The sequence below is a fragment of the Triticum dicoccoides genome, chromosome 2B (genome assembly GCF_002162155.2).
Source record: "Triticum dicoccoides isolate Atlit2015 ecotype Zavitan chromosome 2B, WEW_v2.0, whole genome shotgun sequence".
In the NCBI taxonomy this organism is placed as follows: Eukaryota; Viridiplantae; Streptophyta; class Magnoliopsida; order Poales; family Poaceae; genus Triticum; species Triticum dicoccoides.
Window position 1 is genome coordinate 616,384,343 of NC_041383.1, and position 8,657 is coordinate 616,392,999.

The window sequence follows — 8,657 nt, forward strand, 5'->3', positions numbered from 1 at the left end:
GAGTTGTGCTATCCTTGCAATGTCATTTTATTTTGTTTTGCTTGCTGTTTGAATACAATACCAAGATCTGAAATTCTTAAATGAGAGAGAGTCTTCACCTAGTTGCATAATTATTTAGCTACTCATTGATCTTCACTTATATCTTGTTGGAGTAGTTCATCATTTACTCGTGTGCTTCACTTATATCCTATGAGTAAATGGTTGAATGAGTTGAATGTCATAAATCTGAAATTATATATGTCTCATTTGCTTATCCCATGGGGAGTAATGACTTCACATCTAAAAAGTCGAGGTTGTAAATTTATTGAAGGTTAGCAAGCATTGTATTGGTCATTTAAACAATTCATGAAAGAATATTGAAGGAAGAGAGATTTCACATATAAATATACTATCCTAGACATCTTTTATAATAGGGAGCACTCATTAAGTATGACATGCTAAAGAGTTGATGTTGGACAAGGAAGACAACATAATGGGTTTTGTTTTCCGACATCTCAGTTAAATTATATTGTCATGGATCATTCAAACATGTTGAGCTTGCCTTTCCCCCTCACGCTAGCCAAAATTCCTTGCACCAAGTAGAGATACTACTTGTGCTTCCAAATATCCTTAAACCTAGTTTTGCCATGAGAGTCCACCATACCTACCTATGGATTGAGTAAGATCCTTCAAGTAAGTTGTCATCGGTGCAAGCAATAAAAATTGCTCGCTAAATATGTATGATCTTTTGGTGTGAAGAAAATAGCTTTATACGATCTCTTGTTATGGAAGCAATAAAAGCGATGGACTGCATAATAAAGGTCCATATATAAGTGGCAATATAAAGTGGCGTTCATTCACATTAAGATTCTGTGCATCCAACCCTAAAAGCGCATGACAACCTCTGCTTCCCTCTGCGAATGGCCTATATTTTACTTTATGCCTTTTACTTGATGCAAGAGTCAAGGTGATCTTCACCTTTCCCTTTTTCATTTTATCCTTTGGCAAGCACCTCGTGTTGGGAAGATCCTGATATATATATCCAATTGGATGTAAGTTAGCATGAACTATTATTGTTGACATCACCCAAAGGTGAATACGTTGGGAGGCAACACTATAAGCCCCTATCTTTCTCAGTGTCCGATTGAAACTCCATAACCATTAGTATTGCGTGAGTGTTAGAAATTGTAGAAGACTATATGATAGTTGAGTATGTGGAGTTTGATATTCCTGAAAATAAGATGAATTGTAATTGTTTGATGACTGAGAATGAAGTTTGCTAGTTTTCAAGAAAGTTTATGGTCTATGCTTTCACATGTGAATTGCTTGTTACTTTATCGTGAGAAGTTTTATGAGATGAACTACTGTTATGGCATATTATCATGCTAGAAAAGGTGATTGAAATTATCATTGATCAAACTTGTGCACCTTCTAGCATTCACACTTCATAAATTCTTTCTTTATCATTTACCTACTCGAGGACGAGTAGGAATTAAGCTTGGGGATGCTGATACGTCTCCAACGTATCTATAATTTTTGAAGCATACATGCTATTTTATTATCTGTTTTGAATGATTATGGGCTTTATTATACACTTTTATATTACTTTTCGGACTAACATATTAACCGGAGGCCCAGCCCATATTGCTGTTTTATTGCCTGTTTCAGTATTTCGAAGAAAAGGAATATCAAACGGAGTCCAAACGGAATGAAACCTTCGGCAGCGTGATTTTTTGGAAGAATATGATCCTGGAGACTTGGAGTTCACGTCAGAAGATACTCGAGGCAGCCATGAGATAGGAGGGAGCGCCCCCTTGTTGGGCGTGCCCCCTATCTCGTGGGCCCCTCGAGCACCTCCCGACCGACTTCTTTCGCCTATATAAGCCTACGTACCCTAAAAACATCGAATATCAAGATTGATCGGTAGTTTCGCCGCCGCAAGCCTCTGTAGCCACCAAAAACCTCTCGGGAGTCCATTTCGGCACCCTGCCGGAGGGGGAACCCATCACCAGTGGCCATCTTCATCATCCCGGCGCTCTCTGATACGTCTCCAACGTATCTATAATTTTTGATTGTTCCATGCTATTATATTACCCCTTTTGGATGTTTATGGGCTTTATTTTGCACATTTATATCATTTTTGGGACTAACCTACTAACCGGAGGCCCAGCTCATATTGCTGTTTTTTTTTGCCTATTTCAGTATTTCGAAGAAAAGGAATATCAAACAGAGTCCAAACGGAATGAAACCTTCGGGAGCGTGATTTTTGGAACGAACGTGATCCGGAGAGCTTGGAGTGCAAGTCAAGAAGCTTCCGAGGGCCCCACGAGATAGGGGGCCGCCCCCCCCTTTAGGGCACGCCCCCTGTCTCGTGGGCCCCTCGGGCGGCCACCGACGTACTTCTTCCTCCTATATATACCTACGTACCCCGAAAACATCCAGGGGCACCACGAAACACAATTTCCACCGCCGTAACCTTCTGTATCCGTGAGATCCCATCTTGGAGCCTTCGTCGGCACTCTGCCGGAGGGGGAATCAACCACGGAGGGCTTCTACATCAACATCCTTGCCCCTCCGATGAGTTGTGAGTAGTTTACCACAGACCTACGGGTCCATAGTTATTAGCTAGATGGCTTCTTCTCTCTTTTTGGATCTCAATACAATGTTCTCCCCCTCTCTTGTGGAGATCTATTTGATGTAAAATCTTTTTGCGGTGTGTTTGTCGAGATCCGATGAATTGTGGGTTTATGATCAAGTTTATCTATGAATAATATTTGAATCTTCTCTGAACTCTTTTATGTATTATTGAGTTATCTTTGCAAGTCTCTTCGAATTATCAGTTTGGTTTGGCCTACTAGATTGGTCTTTCTTGCCATGGGAGAAGTGCTTAGCTTTGGGTTCAATCTTGCGGTGTCCTTATCCAGTGACAAAAAGGGTTGCAAGGCACGTATTGTATTGTTGCCATCGAGGATAACAAGATGGGGTTTCTATCATATTGCATGAGTTTATCCCTCTACATCATGTCATCTTGCTTAATGCGTTACTCTGTTCTTATGAACTTAATACTCTAGATGCAGGCAGGAGTCGGTCGATGTGTGGAGTAATAGTAGTAGATGCAGGCAGGAGTCGGTCTACTTGTTATGGATGTGATGCCTATATACATGATCATGCCTAGATAATCTCATAACTATGTGCTTTTCTATCAATTGCTCGACAGTAATTTGTTCACCCATCATAATACTTATGCTATCTTGAGAGAAGCCTCTAGTGAAACCTATGGCCCCCGGGTCTATCTCTTATCATATTTGCTTTCAATCTACCTTTATTTGCATCTTTACTTTTTGCATCTATATTATAAAATACCAAAAATATATCTATCTTATCATACTATCTTTATTAGATCTCACTTTCGCAAGTGGCCGTGAAGGGATTGACAACCCCTTTATTGCGTTGGTTGCGAGTTCTCAGTTTGTTTGTGTAGGTGCGTGGGACTTTTGAGGAGCCTCCTACTGGATTGATACCTTGGTTCTCAAAACTGAGGGAAATACTTACGCTACACTTGCTGCATCACCCTCTCCTCTTCGAGGAAAACCAACGCAAGCTCAAGACGTAGCAAGAAGGATTTCTGGCGCCGTTGCTGGGGAGGTCTTCGCTCAAGTCAAGACATACCAAGTACCCATCACAAACCCATCTCCCTCGCATTTACATTATTTGCCATTTGCCTCTTGTTTTCCTCTCCCTCACTTCACCCTTGCCGTTTTATTCGCCCTCTCTTTCCCAATATCCTTCTCTCTTTTCGCTTGCCTTTTTCTGTTTGCTTGTGTGTTGGATTACTTGTTGCCATGGCGCAAGATAATACCAAATTGTGTGATTTCTCGAATACCAATAATAATGATTTCCTTAGTACTCCGATTGCTCCTCTTAATGATGTTGAGTCTTGTGAAATCAATACCGCTTTGCTGAATCTTGTTATGAAAGATCAATTAGCCAGCCTTCCTAGTGAAGATGCCGCTACTCATCTAAACAATTTTGTTGATTTGTGTGATATGCAAAAGAAGAAAGATACGGATAACAATATTGTCAAATTGAAGTTATTTCTGTTTTCACTTAGAGATCATGCAAAAGTTTGGTTTTCGTCTTTGCCTAAAAATAGTATTGATTCTTGGAACAAGTGCAAAGATGCTTTTATCTCTAAGTATTTTCCTCCCGCTAAGATCATCACTCTTAGGAACGATATTATAAATTTTAAAGAACTTGATCATGAGCATGTTGCCCAATCTTGGGAAAGAATGAAATTGATGCTTCGCAATTGCCCTACTCATGGTTTGAATTTATGGATTATCATACAAAATTTTTATGCCGGTTTGAACTTTGCTTCTAGAAATCTCTTAGATTCGGCCGCGGATGGCACATTTATGGAAATTATGTTAGGAGATGCTACAAAATTACTTGATAATATTATGGCTAATTATTCTCAATGGCACACCGAAAGATCTTCTAGTAAAAAAGTGCATGCTATAGAAGAAATCAATGTTTTGAGTGGAAAGATGGATGAACTCATGAAGATGTTTGCTACTAAAAATACTCCTCTTGATCCCAATGATATGCCTTTGTCTTCTTTGATTGAGAATAATAATGAATCTATGGATGTGAATTTTGTTGGTAGGAATAGTTTTGGAAACAATGCTTATAGAGGAAATTTTAATGCTGGACCGTTCCCTAGTAATTCCTCTAATAATTATGGAAATTCCTACAATAATTCTTATGGTAATTTTAATATGATGCCCTCTGATTTTGAGAATAATGTGAAAGAATTTATGATTTCTCAAAAGAATTTTAATGCTTTGCTTGAAGAAAAATTGCTCAAAGTTTATGATTTGGTTGGGAACGTTGATAGACTTTCCCTTGATGTTGATTCTCTTAAAATGAGATCTTCTCCTCCTAAGCATGATATCAATGATTCTCTCAAAGTAATGAGAATTTCCATTGACGAGTGCAAGGAAAGAACCGCTAGATTGCGTGCTAAAAAAGAAAGCTTTATAAAAGCGTGTTCTTCTAGTTTCCGTGAAAATAATGATGAGGATCTTAAAGTTATTGATGCGTCTCTGATTAGATCTATATTTTGCAATATGAATTTTGATGATTATGGGACTAATGATGAATCAACTTTGCCTAGAAGGCGTCCCAAGAATTCGGAGTCTTTAGATCTTGATGCTAAATTTGGTAAAAGAGAGATTGGAGAATCCTCAACTTCTAATAATATTGAACCTACTATCTCAGATTTCAAGGAATTTGATTATGATAATTGTTCTTTAAAAGGTTGTATTTCCTTGTTGCAATCCGTTGTTAATTCTCCTCATGCTTATAGTCAAAATAAAGCTTTTACCAAACATATTGTTGATGCCTTGATGCAATCTTATGATGAAAAACTTAATTTGGAAGTTTCTATACCTAGGAAACTTAATGATGAGTGGGAACCTACTATAAAGATTAGAATTAAAGATTATGAGTGTTTTTCTTTGTGTGATTTGGGTGCTAGTGTTTCCACGATTCCGAAAACTTTATGTGATATTCTAGGTTTCCATGATCTTGATGATTGCTCTTTAAATTTGCACCTTGCGGATTCCACCATTAGAAAGCCTATGGGAAGGATCAATAATGTTCTTATTGTTGCAAATAGAAATTTGGTGCCCGTAGATTTTATCGTTCTTGATATAGATTGCAATCTTTCTTGCCCTATTATTCTTGGTAGACCTTTCCTTAGAATGATTGGTGTGATTATTGATATGAATGAAGGGAACATTAGATTCCAATTTCCCTTAAAGAAAATCATGGAGCACTTTCCAAGAAATAAAGTCAAATTACCTTATGAATCTATCATGCGTGCTACTCATGAATTTAGTGCCAAAGATGGCACTCGTTAGATCTATCCTTGCTTTTATGCCTAGCTAGGGGCGTCAAACGACAACGCTAGTTGGGAGGCAACCCAATTTTATTTATGTATTTTGTTTTTGCTCCTGTTTAGTAATAAATATTGCATCTACCTTCTGTTTAGATGTGTTTTTATCTTTTAATTAGTGTTTGTGCCAAGTAGAACCTATAGGATAACCTACGATGATAGTTGATTTGATTCTGCTGAAAAATAGAAACTTTGCGCGCACGAATATAATTTTGTTAAATCACAGGAACGTTCTTTTGCATTGATTATTTTTTCTCCTGTTCATTAAACAAATTGTCCAGGACTTCCTATTTTGTTAGGATTTTTAGAGTTCCATAAGTTTGCGTTAGTTACATATTGCTACAGACTGTTCTGTTTTTGACAGATTCTGTTTTTCGTGTGTTGTTTGCTTATTTCAATGCATCTATGGCTAGTAATTCAGTCTATGAACCATAAAGAAGTTGGAATACAGTAGGTTTAACACCAAAATAAATAAAGAATGAGTTCATTGCAGTACCTTATGTGGTGGTTTTCTTTTCTTTCACTAACGGAGCTTATAAGATTTCCTGTTGAGTTTTGTGTTGTGAAGTTTTCAAGTTTTGGGTAAAGCTTTTATGGACTATGGAATAAGGAGTGGCAAGAGCCTAAGCTTGGGGATGCCCATGGCACCCCAAGATATTCAAGAATAGCCAAAAGCCTAAGCTTGGGGATGCCCCAGGAAGGCATCCCCTCTTTCGTCTTTGTTCATTGGTAACTTTACTTGGAATTATATTTTTATTCGCCACATGATATGTGTTTTTCTTGGAGCGTCCTGTATTATATTAGTCTTTGATTTTTAGTTTACCACAATCATACTTGCTGTACACACCTTTTGCGAGAATCCTATTTGATTAGAATTTTTCTAGAATACTCTATGTGCTTCACTTATATCTTTTGAGCTTGATAGTTTTTGCTCTAGTGCTTCACTTATATCTTTTAGAGCACGGTGGTGTCTTAATTTTGAAGAAATTGCTAGTATCTCATGCTTCACTTATATTATTTTGAGAGTCTTTTAGAACAGCATGGTATTTGCTATTATCATAAAATTGGTCCTAGAATGGTAGGCATCCAAGTTGGGTATAATAAAAACTATCATAGGAAGTGAATTGGATGCTATGATCAATTTGATACTTGATAATTGTTTTGAGATATGGAGGTAGTGATATTAAAGTCATGCTAGTTGGGTGATTATGAATTTAATGAATGCTTGTGTTGAAGTTAGCAAATCCCGTAGCATGCACGTATGGTTAAAGTTGTGTAACAAATTTGAAACATGAAGTGTACCTGGCTTGTGCATCCTTATGAGTGGCGGTCGGGCACGAGCGATGGTCTTTTCCTACCAATCTATCCCCCTAGGAGCATGCGCGTAGTACTTGGTTTTTGATGACTTCTAAATTTTTGCAATAAGTATATGAGTTCTTTTGCCTAATGTTGACTCCATGGATTATACACACTTTTACCTTTCCACCTTTGCTAGCCTCTTCGGTACCGTGCATTGCCCTTTCTCACCTTGACAGTTGGTGCAAACTTCGCCGGTGCATCCAAACCCCGTGATACGATACGCTCTATCACACATAAACCTCCTTATATCTTCCTCAAAATAGCCACCATACCTACCTATTATGGCATTTCCATAGCCATTCCGAGATATATTGCCATGCAACTTTCCACCGTTCCACTCATCATCATCATGACATACTTTACTTTTGTCATATTGCCATTGCATGATCATGTAGTTGACATCGTATTTGTGGCAAAGCCACCATGCATTATTTTTCATACATGTCACTCTTGATTCATTGCACCATCCCTGTACACCGCCGGAGGCATTCATATAGAGTCATATCTTGTTCTAGTTTCGAGTTGTAATTCTTATGTTGTAATCAATAGAAGTGTGATGATCATCATTATTAGAACATTGCCCAAAGAAAAAAAAGAAAAAAAAAAGAAGAAAGGCCAAAAAGAAAAAAAAGGCCCAAAAAGAAAAAGAAAAAAAGAAAAAAAAGAAAATAAATACAAAGGGCAATGTTACTATCTCTTTTTCCACACTTGTGCTTCAAAGTAGCACCTTGTTCTCCATGTAGTGAGTCTCATATATTGTGCTTCAAAGTAGCACCATGTTTTTCATATAGTGAGTCTCATAAGTTGTCTTTTTCATACTAGTGGGAATTTTTCATTATAGAACTTGGCTTGTATATTCCTACGATGGGCTTCCTCAAATGCCCTAGGTCTTCGTGAGCAAGCAAGTTGGATGCACACCCACTAGTTTTCTTTTGTTGAGCATTCATTTATAGCTCTAGTGCATCCGTTGCATGGCAATCCCTACTCCTCATGTTGACATCAATTGATGGGCATCTCCATAGCCCGTTGATTATCCTCGTCAATGTGAGACTTTCTCTTTTTTGTCTTCTCCACACAATCCCCATCATCATAGTCTATTCCACCCATAGTGCTATATCCATGACTCGCGCTCATGTATTGCGTGAAGATTGAAAAGGTTTGAGATTATCTAAGTATGAAACAATTTCTTGGCTTGTCATCGAGGGTATAGAAGTTGGGAACATCTTTGTGTGACAAAAATGAAGCATAGCCTAACTATATGATTTTGTAGGGATGAACTTTCTTTTGCCATGCTATTTTGAGAAGACATGATTACTTTGATTAGTATGCTTGAAGTATTACTATTTCTTTTATCAATATG